The sequence below is a fragment of the Aotus nancymaae genome, unplaced genomic scaffold (assembly GCF_030222135.1).
Source record: "Aotus nancymaae isolate 86718 unplaced genomic scaffold, 86718_ANA_hifiasm-v0.15.2.pri h1tg000022l_1, whole genome shotgun sequence".
In the NCBI taxonomy this organism is placed as follows: Eukaryota; Metazoa; Chordata; class Mammalia; order Primates; family Aotidae; genus Aotus; species Aotus nancymaae.
Window position 1 is genome coordinate 38,257,390 of NW_026988435.1, and position 14,986 is coordinate 38,272,375.

Below are 14,986 nucleotides of genomic sequence, written 5' to 3' on the forward strand. Positions count from 1 at the left end.
TGTAAAATAGCTGGAGGAAAAAATGCCACAGGAATCAATTTTCTGTTAATAAAGTAGTTATTTTCCCAAATATTCAACATGTATAATACCTGTAAACCCTTTCTCCAAAGCCACTTTCAACCCACAAATAATATTTTAATGATTAATCAGAGAGAGAGAGAGAGAGAAAATATATGCAGAACTATGTCACATTCCCTCAACTGAACTTTCTGGCCTTTTTACTTGTTAGGGTTGAGAGGGGTGGGGTGGTGCAGGGGATGGAGAGAGAAGGTCCTTTGTCTGGAACTTTTCATTACTGAGGGGTTTTACCAAAGAAGCAATTCTTTTCACACGCCATGTCTCACCTTGAGTTCTTATCCGCTGGGGACATAGTTGATCAATGATGTAATTCTACAATTATTTAAGGATAGTGATTCTTTTATTCTCACAAAGGGTTTGCTGAAAATTAAAAGAAGCCTGCAGTCATTTATTTTAATCTCCCAAGATTGTTTATTGTTCCTACAAGTCAGGACAGCCTCATCTTTGGAAAACACATTCCAAAAGAAAAGTTGATAAAATGATTGCATTGTTAGACAGGTGGGGTTTTGCAAGGTAGACTCGCTGTGGATGGGCTTTCAAAGCAGCGCTTTGCATTTTATCTTGTGGTGTTTCTCAAGTGCATGGATGGTCATGTGGTGCAAATGATAACTGTTCATTTACCTTTAGAGACTTTGTAATCATTGAGAAGAGAGTAAACATATACAAATTATAAACTTTAATAATAAGGTCTTGAAAATGTTTATTTCCTATGCCACTTCCTTCCTATGCATTGCCATACAGCTCTCTGTATGTATAAATGAGGAATAAGATATGCACTTAATATGACTTCTTTGACTATTATAAGCCTCCCTGCTTCCAATATAATTAATCACCTTCCTATGTGTGATGAAAAACTGCAAAACATTTTTTTCCTTGTGGTATAAAAATATCCCTCGATTGTCAGCTTTTAGTTTTTAAGTGCTTTGATCCACTTTGAATGTGAAGAGTGAAGGGTCGCCGAACTAAGTGGGTGGCCTCCACCCTACGGTGTGAGAAAAAGCTGTGAATTTTCCCCCTTATTTTTTATGTCCATGAGTTTCTTATTTACAGGAAAATTTAATACACAATTGGTACCTTTGCAGTTAGCTCACCCAAATGTTATTTAAGAGGTATTTGATGTCCAACATACCCAGTGATTTTTTTTTTTTTTTTACAAGACTTATTTAAGCTCTTTTCCAAGGAAAAAGATGTTGCCTTTCTGCCAAGGGCATATTATCTTAAAAAACTGGCATTTTTAGCCTGTTTTCCGCAACTTAAATTTTCCACATCTTAAATTGTCTCAGGTCTCTGAACTGCAGATTGGGAGAATTAGCAAAGATCTTCCTTTCTAGGAGTTAACTTTCCTTGCTTAGGGAACAACACAGTTCTCCTTCATTTGATGGAAAAAGCAATCATTAAGCATTAATGGGAGATCAGCAGAATCTTCAAAATCTGACTCATTTTAGATAAACACTTTCTATTCTAAGCCACTATAATACTTACATGTTTAAAAGGAAAAGAAGTATTTTCCAAGGTAAATATCCAATGAACCAAAATCAAAAGAAATCCAGTCATGATGAAAAATGTTGAAGAAAAAGGACTCAATGAACTTTCAAACCCTCTAAATAGAGAGCAGTTCACCTGTTATAACATGTGTAAGGAGGTAAATAAATTGTGTCAACTAATTTCCCAAATACAAGATCAACTTTTGTATCTATAGGGGAGATAATTAATTGAAGCATGACCCCAGCAATAAAATTCAGCACATCTCTGAAAAAGAATATCAACGTGGTTTAGGAGAGAATGTGCTTGAGATATTAATGTTTTTAAGAACCAAGTTGTGGTTTCTTAGGCCAAAATTGCATGGCTACATTTGCTATGCCAAGAATAGATTTTCATACTCTCCGAAAACAGCATGACTTCAGTGAGATGTTTGGTTGGGGATCCCAATCATGTATGATACTGTGCAATTATGTCTATTTCTTTCTTGTTCCTAAATTCTACCAATTCTAAGTGCTTTTGGAACAGTGTAATCAGTACTTAGATAAAGGTAGTAAGGGCCTATAGGTCCTTGGATGTTCTCCTGGGCTTCATGCAAGAAAAGCCTGCAGCAGGTAAAGACTGGGGTCTGTGGCTCCCTCCGTCCAAACTGGATGGCCTTGGGAGGAAGTCACTCAAGAAAATTTGGCTACAGAGATATGTTAGCCATCTTTGTACCCAGTACTTTTTTTTTTTTTTTAAGATTCTTCAAGCATACTCATGCAGGTCTCAGTGTTAATGTCTGCTCTTGGATTTGAAAACTTTCTTGCCCCCTCTATAAACAGTCTTTGCCACTGCTGAAAGCTGTTGAATGCTTGTCAGGCTTATTCAAAACTTGATGACCTTAATGGAAACCCCCAAAGATGAGAACAGATAAAGCATAAAACCAGGACATACCACTTGTAAACACAGTCAATGCATCCATTTCTTGCTTTTTAATTAATCAACTCTTGAGCTAAGAGCTTAGAAATTCCATTCAGATTTAGACATTCTTTCAGCAGTATGTGTATGATTTCCAAGTTACCAGCCTGATAGTTCTGACTAATGTAAAATAATGCACCACTTTGCTTCAGGCAAAGTCAAGTATTCGATTTTCATAGAATCCACTTTTGATGAACTATTCTGTGAACGTGTTTATCTGTGTGTTATGACCTTTCGCTGATCTGTTCCAAACTGTTCCAGGAAGAAAGACGTGGTCTTAGGGGAGGCAAAATCTGTTGTAGGTAACTCTGAACTGGTGTGTCAAGAAATCTTTCATTATTTCTGTTCGTGATTTTTTGATCATTTATCTTCCCTGTGTCTTATTTTCTCATTCTGTAAAAAAGAAGGAAATTTAAAAATGGCATCTTCCAAGGATCAAAGATGCTAGAAAAGATGAAAAATGAGTAAAAATGTCATTACTGATAGACCTCAAGGGCATTATGCTTAGTGAAAAAAAAAAGTAAATGGCAAAAGATTTTGTGCTGTTTGATTCCATTTATACAACATTCTTAAAAGAACAAAATTATAGAGATGGAGAACAAATTGGTGGTTGCCAGGGCTGATGATAGTGGGGTGTGGATATAAGAAGGTGACCTGAGGGGGCTCCTTTGTGGCAACAGAGCAGTTCTGCATCTTAGTCGCACGGCTAGTTACCCAAATACAATGCACTAGATAAAGTTGCATAGAATTCCACGCACACACACATGCATACATAAAACACACAAGTTAATACATGTAAAAAATGGTGAAAATTAATCAAGATCGGCAGTCCATTTAAGAGTTAAACAATTGATGTTCTAGCAACATCAGTTTCTTGGTCTTGATATTGTACTGTGGTTATACAACATGTTATCATTAGGGGAAGCTGGGTGAAGGGTACACTGGACTCTGTGTATTATTTTTGTAACTTTCTGGGGATCTCTAGTTATTTCAAAATAAACTTTAAAAATGTTATTATGTGCCTGACCTTAAGATGCTCCTTAACCAATCCCGTGTTCCCTGCGTGTATGATTACAATAAAAATAAAAGCAGAAATAATTTTTTTGAAAAAGAGAAAGTGGTGAGAGAGTGACAAACATCACATGGAGTGGGATGAGTCACAACAAAACCATGAAACACAGTTCTCCTCTTGTAACTTAACTTCGCATAAAAGTGAATACAATGATTCCTTGTTTAACACCACTCTGAACTTAAAAGCAAAATTCTTGGGAACAGCCTTTTGAAATCCAAGACTTTTGTAAGTTGAGATGCCATAGAACATTTGTTCCATGGGCTACTTCACAAAAACAAAGAATTTGTAGTAAAGTAAGTTTGAAAATCTTAAACATAATTTTTTCCCTGGATCCCTTTTCAAAATGATATTTTTTAAAAAATACACACTTTTGAAAAACAGACTCCAGACTTCTAGTTCCTGAAATTGTAGATGAGATGATGTAGGTGATTTGGACCAACTCTATGCTAAGACATATCTGGACAAAACATACACACATGTATTATTGTCATCTTCATTATCATCATCATCTAATTGAAGGCGTTGGAAAGCTCTCAGTGCAGTGAAGGCCAAGATCCAAAAGAAAGCAGAAACAGAGAGATGAGTTCTACCCTAAGGCAAAGGCCAGTACTGGAAGAGGGAGGAGAGTTCTCAAGAGAGAACTTAAAAGGTACTCAGGGTCTTTGCCAGCTTCACGTAGTGAATGGGAGAAAAATGGAAGTCCAGGGCCCACCCAGAAGAAGTCTCTGGATAATCGTCCATGCTTTAGATTAAGATGGGCAAGTTCTATATCCTAGGAGTAAGGGTGGATGAAAAGTGAAATAGCCTTATAAGAACTGAAGCCTGTTTTAGGATTATCTCAGTCCTTGCAACTGATCCTAGAATGCTGGTGCTTCTGGCCACCTACCGCAAAGAAAAATAAATTCTGCCTCTTTATCTAGGTTAAAGATAAAGTCTTAAATCATTTTTAGACTTTTCACATACATTAGACAGCCAATCAAACATATCAAGGCACACAGGGGAATAAGAAAAGAAAATAGAAACAGACCCAAAGGGGTTCCAGTTAATAGTTACCAAGCACAGGATTTAAAATAACAATGCTTAAATGGTTAAGGAGGTTACAAGGAAAGATGAGAAACTGTGGTGAATAATTGGGACCTGTAATGATAACTAAAGGGAAATGTTAGAACCGAAACATGCAATAACTAAAATTAGAAACAGTGGAAGGACTGAAGCATATCAAAGAGTAAGAGAGAGAGTTAGTGAACTGAAATATAGATTTAAAAAAATTCAGGAAGAGGCATGAAGAGAAAAAATGATGAAAAAATATAGAAGAAAAGGTAAGAGACAGAAGTTCTACGACAGATGTCATGAGGTTCCTTTTAAGAGAAAAACAGAATAAGAACGATGTAGATATGTTACATGCAGAGGAATATATGACTGACCATTTTTCAAACTGGCAGAAAAGTACCAAGCTATAGATTCAAGAAGCAAGATAAATCCAGAGAAAACCACATCAGAGAAAATGGCTGAAAACCAAAGACAATGAGAAAATCTTAAAAGAAACGAGAGGAAAAAAGGAAACACTAATTTTGGAGAAGGAACATTAAATTTACAGTTGTTGCCTTGAAAATTAAAAAATAATAAAATGATAAAATAAAAATAATGGAAACCAGAAGATAGTGGAAGGAATGCTGAAAGTTAGCCTCCAACCTAGAATTCTATATTGGGTGAAAATAGTCTTCCAGAATGAAGACATGAAAACAAAATAAAGACAATTTCAGACCAAGAATCCCACCAGAACAAACAAAAAACCAAGAGAATTTGTCACTAGTAAACCTGCACTAAAGGGGATATTAAAGATATTTGTCAGGAAGGAGGAAAATGATAAAGAGCAAGAAAAGGCAAACACCTCTGTAAATTGAAATGTATCTTGACTGTACCAATCTATAATAATAACACTTGAATAGAATATAAAATATTCCAGGTGCAGTGGCTCACTCCTGTAATCCCAGCACTTTGGGAGGCTAAAGTGGGTAGATCATTTGAGGTCAGGAGTTTGAGACCAGCCTGGCCAACATGGTAAAACCCCCTCTCTACTAAAAATATAAAAATTAGCAGGACACGGTGGTGTGCACCTGTAGTCCCAGCTGCCGGAGAGGCTGAGGCAGGAGAGTCGCCTGAACCCGGGAGTCGGAGAGTGTAGTGAACTGAGATCATGCCACTGCACTCCAGCCTGGGCAATAGAGCAGGACTCTGTCTCAAAAAAAAAAAAAAAAAAAAGGAAATGTATATGCAACCAAAATAAATGACAACAATAGCAATAAGTTAGAAGGGAGGGAAAAGAAGTCTTTGCATTAACTGAGATGAGGCAGAAAGTACTGATTTATATCATATTTGGGTAAGTCAGGAAAGTCAGCTGCAATCTCTAGGTAAGTTGTAAAAAAAAAAAAAAAAAAAAAAAATGAAAGAATATTTACCACCACAGTGATATTCTATTTCATATTCAAAATAGAATAAATTTTAAATATTCCATAAAAGCAAAAGAATGCAAGGATGAAGAAAAAAGAAATATAGAAACAGGTAGAAGTAGAAAGCAAATAATAGAATAATAAATTATGCCCAAAATATATCAGTATTAATAATAGCATAGTTATTGTAAACTGTGTTAATTTATTGGAGGAATACTGTCTGCTAAACTACTTAACATGACGTAACTCCTTTAATCCTCAGAGTATTCATATGTAGCAAAGACTGGTAGTATTCTCACTTAAAAATTCGGAAACATAGGTGCAGAGAGGTTAAATAACTGTCTCAGGATTACCCAGCAGGTCTAGGGCAGAGCTGGAGTTTGAAACCATGTGTTTAAGTTTGAGTATGACCTTCTAACCACCATGTTGTACTCTATGATCCTGCCTCTCCTGTGGTAGCACCAAGAAAGATCTAGACTTGTTTGACATGAAAGAAAATAAATTGTTTGGGACTTCAGGCCTTTCCTTCAGATTAGATAATTAGGTTGCCAATATATTAAAACAAAATAAAAAAAAACATATTGAGAGAAGCTTGGTTGCCATGTATATTAAAAGCCTTAAGAAATTTCATTCTTGGATGCGGTATTTGCACTTCTATGAAGACATCCCAAGAACCAAATAAGTACAGAAAAACAAATAGATGAACAGAGATGTTCATTGCAGGCTTATCTGTGAAAAGATCAGTGTGACTGTGTCATTAATGATGGCAGCACATTTAATTAGTGGAATAATACGTGGCCAGTAAAAGGGTATTATAAATAAAAGCATTATATATATATTTGAGATCACTTGAGGTCAGGAGTTTGAGACCAGCCTGGCCAACATGGCAAAACCCACTCTCTACTAAAAATACAAAAATTAGCAGGACATGGTGGTGTACACCTGTAGTCTCAGCTGCTATATATTTTATATATATGTATGTATAATATATACACATATATAATATTATATATATATTAGATAAAAAGTTATATTAAGTGGTGGGGAAAGTAAACAAGAGAGCATATGCCAGAATTATCATAAACAGGTACAATCCCTCTTTCCTATGTATTCTCCTTGACAAAAATCCTCTTGAGAAAAAGAACTATGCAAAATATTATACATTCTTGAAGGAAATACACTGAAATATTAGAACTGTAGCATGTATATTTGGGTTGTAGGATCAGATATGCATTTGTACCTGTTTGTATTTCCCAGTTCTCCTTGGGGCTTGCATTAGGGATTAACATGTAAGTTAATTCAAATGAAAGTTCTTGTTTGAAATGATCACACTTTCTGTTATCTGATGAGGGGGATGTGCTCTCCCTGAGAGTATTTAGAAAAGGATTCATTAAGCAAAGAGAGGAGAGCTCCTGCTTCGATGTAACCTTCTCTTCCCCCACTGAGTGGCTGAGGCCCACTCATCTCACCCTTTTGCCTCTAGTGTGGAAGGAACTGAATGTTAGACCATGTGGCTCCAGGTGGGTGGAGATTGGCAGTGGCCAGAAGCAGCTGCTTTGAGGAAAGGCCTGCCCTGGGGCCTCATGGATGGCATGATTATAGAGGAAAGAGAACATTCGAGAAAAAAAGACATCACCAACATATCCTATGTGAGGCTAATGCTTTCTTTGCAACTTCAAGTGATGCTTTTGTGGGATCATTAGTCTATCCCCCTGCAGCCATGCATTCAGCAAATAACGATTCAGTGTCTTTCATATGGAAACACTATAGTAGGGGCCCAGAGGGAAGAAAATGAGTTTAAGGAACAGATACTTTGTCCCAGATACCAATCAATTGTGGAGAAGGGGACTTCACTCTCTTTGTTTACCAAGGTCCACTTTAGTTCCCTGTCCACTGCACACGTGATAACATTTAGATCTTTGACTTTCTTGAGATCTAAGAACCCACTGTAAATTAGTGGTGTCTTTCTGAAGGTAGTTTCTCCAAGTGTAGTCTACGCAGGAGGGAGCTGAGGAACAGTAGCTTTTCTTTATCTCATGGGTTCTTTTGTTGGACACTTTGAGGGGTCCATGGTTAAGGTTATTGTGAACTTGACTGGGACAAAATACACCTTTATTTTTACAAATCTCTAACTCAAATATAGCATTTTCTTTAATCATAAATATAGACAACACATTGCAGTAGTATTAGAAGCATGTGTCACTTTCAGCCAGGCGCGGTGGCTCACATCTGTAATCCTATCACTTTGGGAGGCTGGGGCAAGCGGATCACCAGACCTTAGTAGTTTGAGACCAGACTGGGCAACATGGTGAAAACCAGTCTCCACAAAAAAATACAAAAATTAGCAGGGTGAGCACCTGTAGTCCTAGCTACTTGGGAAGCTGAGGCAGAAGAATGGCTTGAGTCTGGGAGGTGGAGGTTGCAGCAAGCCAAGATTGCACCACTGTACTCTAGCCTGGGTGATACAGTGAGACCTTGTCTCAAAAAAAAAAAAAAAAAAAGTGTGTGTAACTTTCTCACCAGTTGAAATCATGGATATCCAATCACACTGTAGTGCTTACAAATGTACCAAAATATTGTGTATGCTCATCACTACCCCGAAATTACAGTTCTTAGGCTTGGAAATAGGTCTTGTTATTTAATGAGTTGATAAGAAATTATAACTGTTATCATTTATATTATTTAAAGAAGTATTGTGATTACTGTATTAACCAAATTATTCAGAGAAACAGAATGGTTTGCAAACTGGAGACTTATGGTGGAGCTCCAGTCTGAAGGTCAGTAGGTTCAAAGTCCAGGAAAAGCCAATATTTTATTTTAAGTCTGAAGGCAGGAAAAAAAATGACTTTCCAGCTCAAAGGTAATCAGGCAGAAGGTATTTCCTCTTACTTGGGGGAGGGTCAGTCTTTTGTTCCTTTTAGGCCTCAACTGATTGAATGAGGATACCCCATTCATATCAGGGAGGGCAATCTACTTTACTCAATCCATCAATTTAAATATTAAACCTATCCAAAAACTCCTTTACAGAAACACCAAGAATAATGTTTGACTAAATACCTGGACATTCTGTGATCCAGTGATGGTGACGTAAAATTAACCATTACAAGTCCACCTGTTGTTAACTTGAAATCCATACACATCTCCTTAAACTGTGTTTAATTACTCACCACATGAAGACAGTAGCAAGGTTGTAATTCTCCCTGACATGATACAGCTTTCCTGCTCACAATTAAAAATGTACTAACCCTTCCCCAAGAGGAGGCGATTAAGCCCTTGAGTAATGTTTACTCTTCTCCTTGACAGTCTCTACTCAAATACTATGATATAAAATCAATATATCGTATATTTAATGATAAGGGAATGATGGAAGAAAACAAAGAAATTTGCCATATACATGTGTGCACATACATACACACAAGTACATTTATAACAACATAAGGAGGAAATATTCATGACAATTACAGTCTTCATTTCTGTAACAAGTCATGTAGCTGTAGCTGCTGTTTACAACTCTCTTTTCCCACTATTCATTCTGTATTCTCTTTGCCTTCAGCAAGCACATCAGCTAATCATGGTTATTCACTTGGTGGAATAATCCAAGCCTTCCTTCCTGAAGGGTCTGGGCCATTACTAGTCCTGGCTGAAGTGGGTGGTTGTATTTCCTCACTGACTTTAATGACAAGACATGGTAATACTAAAGACACTCCAAGGAATCTCCTATGTTCCAGACATGTGGTCCACCCTCCAAGTGGTCCCATTTCCCCTTACTATTCGGGATCAATCACCCCCACCAGCAGAGTAGCTCTCTTCCTTGACTGTTGATTTAGCATCATGAGGAGTACAAAGTGGGAGAGTGGCAATCTTAACTTCCAGTTCAATGAAATCATTGTGTGTCTCCTTGTAGAAGCATTCTTCCCTTAGGAGCTGATATGGTTTGGCTGTGTCCTCACCCAAATCTTATCTTAAATTGTAACTCAAGATGAGATTTGGGTGGGGACACAATTCCCATGTGTCATGGGAGAAACCCAGTGGGAGGTGATTAAATTAAGTGGGGGCTGGGTTTTTTTCCTGAACTATTCATGTGATAGTGAATGAGTCCCACAAGATATGATGGTTTTAAAAATGGGAGTTTCCCTGCCAAGCTCTCTCTCTTTGCCTGCTGCCATCCATGTAAGATGTGACTTGCTCCTCCTTGTCTTCTGCCATGATTGTGAGGCCTCCCTTGCCACATGGAACTGTGGGTCCATTAAACCTCTTGCTTTTATAAGTTGCCCAGTCTCGGGTATGTCTTTAGTAGCAGTGTGAAAACAGAGTAATACAGTAAATGAACTAAGACAGTAAATGAGCCAAAGTGCATAAGGTTGTGGGAGCAGAAAGCAAAGATTTTGTTTGTGGGTCACTAGGGATAATAGTGAGTGATGCCGGTCCCATTTTCTCTCCTTGATTTGCAGCCCCATCAATTCTGGTTATGAGAAAAACAGAACTGTGCATTGGAAACTGATTCAGAGCCTACACAGCATTCTGGAGAACCTTACTCCAGCCCTGCAAGATATTATCACTTAGCTGACACTGCAACTGAGTCTTCAAAATGGCATCCCACCATTCTATCAACCAGTTGTTTCAAGATGGTAGGAAACATGGTAAGACCAGGGAATTCCATGAGTAGGGCCCACTGCACTTCATTTGCTGTGAAGTGAGTTCCTTGATCAGAAGCAATTTTTTATGGAATATATGATGGTGGATAAGGCAATTCTGTAAGGCCATGGATGGTAGTTTTGACCAGAAGCATTGCATGAAGGGAAGACAAATCTGTATCCATGGTGTATATTTCAGTAAGAAAAAACACCACTCCTTTCATGATGCAAGTGGCCCAGTGTAATCAACCTGCCACCAGGCCAATCACCTGGTTGGTTTGACTCAGCAATCAGTATTGTTATTGAATGAGTCAATAAAGACACATAACTGTTTCTATTTACAAGTTTCTTTTTTTTTTTTTTTGGGACGGAACCTCGCTCTGTCTCCAAGCTGGAGTGCAGTGGCGTGATCTCTACTCACTGCAACCTCCACCTCCCAGGTTCAAGAGATTCTCCTGCCTCAGCCTCCCAAGTAGCTGGGACTATAGGCATGCACCACCACACCCCGCTAACTTTTGTATTTTTCTTAGCAGAAATGAGGTTTTACCATGTTGGCCAGGATAGTCTCCATCTCCTGACCTCGTGATTCACCTGTCTCGGCCTCCCAAAGTGCTGGGATTACAGGTGTAAGCCACGATGCCTGACCTATTTACAAATTTTAAAAAACTACTTTGACAACTAATTTCAATATAATTGCCTTTAACAGAAAAAATCCTTGGTGAAATATTGGATGTATCTTGTCTTTGATTACCATTATAGATTAATTTAGAATGGGGCAATATCTTTTGTATTTTTTTACTGGCTAGGCAATCGGTAATAGTCTTCTATAAGTGGTGTTAACAAGACTATTTTATTATTTTCTTTCCACTCTGCCATGTTCCCAATATTTTGGACAGGAGGTATGAAAATATGTACCTTATTTCTACTTCGCCCACAATTTTTCTATCAAATAATTACATCTCTGTTGCTGCATTTCAATCATGAGCTTGATTATAATCTCAGCATTTTAGGCATAGTAGAACAAGGAAGAGCTTTCCTTCGGAAGCGATCATAGGAGATATTTATTCATTGTTCATTAGTTCAACTACTGTTTTTCACAGCACACACAGAAAGTCAGGGGTAATACCAGGTAATTTAGGGCTTCAAGGACGGATGAAACATGGCTACAACAGTAAAGGAGCTTAATCAAGCAGGAGAGATAGGCATGTAGAAGACCCTGGAAACCCAGAAAATGGAGCAGGAGACTCTGTCTGGAACAAGGAAGGTGGCTTTGTGGGTGGAGGCACATTTACACCTGGTCTGTAAGAACGAGTATGGTTTCACATGGTAGAAAAGGGACAAGGAGGAAGAACTAGATACAAAAGAAGGGGATTCATGGTGGTGCAATTATACTTAGAGGAGGCAATCAAAGGTATAGGGACATAGTGTGTTTTAGGAACCACAACCAGTGTCTATGGAGCTAGAACAAAAATTATTAGGATAAGAAGATGAAATTAGGTGTTGCTGGATAGGTAGGATGCTGTGGTGACTGGACTTGGGATTTGACAACCAGTAATTGAAAGCCATTCATAACTTCTAAGCAGGGGAATAACATGATCAGATGCAAGTGTTGGAAAGATGACTCAGGAGACCACATATTTAAGGAAAACAATGGAATCACGATATCCTAGGACCAATCTGAATTTGGGAAAGAGAGAGAGAGAGAAAGAGAGACAGAAAAGAACCAAAGATGCCTTTTGAATGTCTAGCTTAGGTGAGAGGTTTGGTGGTGACATCCCTAATGGGCGAAAGGTCAGGTTAGAGGCATCAAGATCTGAAGCTCAAGAGAGATCTTGAGTCTGGGAAAATAAAGATGTGAGTCATCCACATGGAAGTGATAGTTAAAGCTATGGAATGAAGGCGCTTTCCTGGGAGAATGTCTAGACTTGTGATGTGAAGAGCCTTGAAGACAAAACCCGAGGGAGCACTAACGGGTAGGAGTGGTGCCAAGAGAGATTAGTCAGTGAGGGAAACAGAGGGAGAGAAGGCTGAGGATCCTATGGAGAATCAAGAAATGCCAGAAGAAAGTAGGAGGCAAACAGAGCAGCAAGGTGGGTGGGAGAATTGCGATAAGAGCTTGCAAAGTGGTTGTGGAGGCTGAGGTCAGAAATTCGAGTTCTGGAGGTGAAGTGACATTGTCCACATGAGGAGAACATCTGGGTGCTGTTATGGGAAATGTTGAGATGGAGGTGAAAAGACCTAGCAATTCAAAATCAAGGGGAAGTCAGTCCTCCAAGAAGGGGTTTAAAGGAAGTTACGTACTGCTTGAAAGGAGCACATAGATGAGATGACAGGTCCCTCACTTTCAGAGGTCTGCAGACCAAGGTGGCCCCTGTATTTTTCCCACAATGGAGTGACAAGATGAAGAAAGACTGTCCAACATGAAAGTTTGTTGTCTGGTTAGTTTATTGCAATATTGCAGTTGGTGATCCTTGTGGCTGTGAGATTGCCAAGGCTGGAGAGAGGTCATATACCCAAGGTACGCTTTGTTTAAATCTATTTGGTTAGATATGGGCCAAACCATAGCCTTGGCTTCCGACCTCTCAGCTACCCAAAAAGCCATCTTCTTCTGAAGCTCATTCCTATCAAGAGCTTATTCCCACCATTAGGTATCATGGTGAGGTATCCAGGGACACGGATGAAGGGGCAAACTTCTTCCTAAGCTCTATCTTCTGCAGAAGCCAAGTTTCTGGTCCTGTTCTTATCTTTCTCCTGAACGTTCACCAGTCCCTGCTGTCAGTCTTGCTCCCTGCAGTCTCTACCCTGCCCCTCAGCCAGGTTCCCTTTGAAATGTAAGTTACATTGCAGCACTCCCCTGCTTAAAACCCTGTGATGGTTTCCCATCACGCTTAGACTAAAACCAAGGGTCAAGGTCACGACCTGAAGTCCTTGCTATGATCTATAGCAGTGGATCTCAATTTAGGGTGATTTCACATCCACCCCCAGGATACTTGCCAATGTCTGGAGACATTTTTGGCTGTCACAATTTGTGGGGAGAGGTTGCTAACAGCATCGAGTTAGCCAGGGATGCTGTTAAACATTCTACAATGCACAGAACTCAGCCACCATCTGCAATGACAAACAATATCCAGCCCCAAATGCCCATGGTGCCAAGGTAGGAAGACCCTGCCCTACAGGGCCTCATACTCTGGTCCTGCTTCCCTGCGTATCCTCACTGATGCACCCCTCCTGGGTCATGCTCGCCCTGACCAGTCGTGCTTTCCTCAGACGCACTATTGCTACCTTAGGACATTTTGTTCCTGCTTCCTCTGATGCCTCCCCTAAAGGTTCACTGGGCTTGCCCCCTCTCACCATGCAGGTTTCTGCCAAAATGCTGCTCCCCAAAGCTTTCTCTAATCCTATTATCTAAACTAGCTCCTTCTCTCCCACTGCCCTCCTGCTTTCTTCAGAGCACTTTGATCATCTGAAATGTGATGATTTAATGGCCTCATTTTGTCTTTATCGTCTGTCTTCTTTGCTGGGAGGTGAGCTCCATGAAAGCATGGCCTTGTCACATCCCCAGAGCAAGGCCAGCACTAGGTCACTCAAGAGACAGCTACCAATTAAGTAAAGGGGAGAACACCTGTCTGGGGCCTGGCTCCCGAAGGGGCTGATCCTGGGGTGCAATGACAGATGATCCCTGACTCTCCCAATACTCATCCAACGAGGACTCTTCAATTCGATTTTGAAGCTGTTTGGCCTCACATTTGCCTAACGCCCACCCAACGTAGCATAGGAAGGCCATTGGATCCAAAGGATTAAAAATCACAGGAGCAAGTGCAGGACATCTTGGATGAGCTTGCTTTGGTCAAATAAGCTTCACTGCATTCTCCTTCACTCTGGACTTGGGTTTTCCCATTCGTGGGTTGGGTTGCATGACCAACCCCCAACACCAGATTTAAGTGCAGTTTCCAACCTTGTTTGAACTGCATCATGCAAAGCACATGTGTGCTATACATACAGGGTCACAGACATGTTATCATACGGGACACAGGTCCTCTTTTAGTGGGCCAACCACAGTGTTGGTCAGACTATTTCTATTTCAACATAGATGCAACTCAAATAGAAGCAAGTCTCTGTAGTCTGAGAGTTGGAGAAAGGCAAGCCTGGGGAAGCTCTTCAGAATGTCCCACGGCATCTTAGTGTTCCCAAGCATGGTAGGTCTGGGATTTTATTGAATTCATTTACAGCGGAAACACTTTACAGCATTGCATGAAGTTTTCTTTTATAAAATAATTTGGAACCCAACCCGTCCTCGTAACTCCTGATCTCCT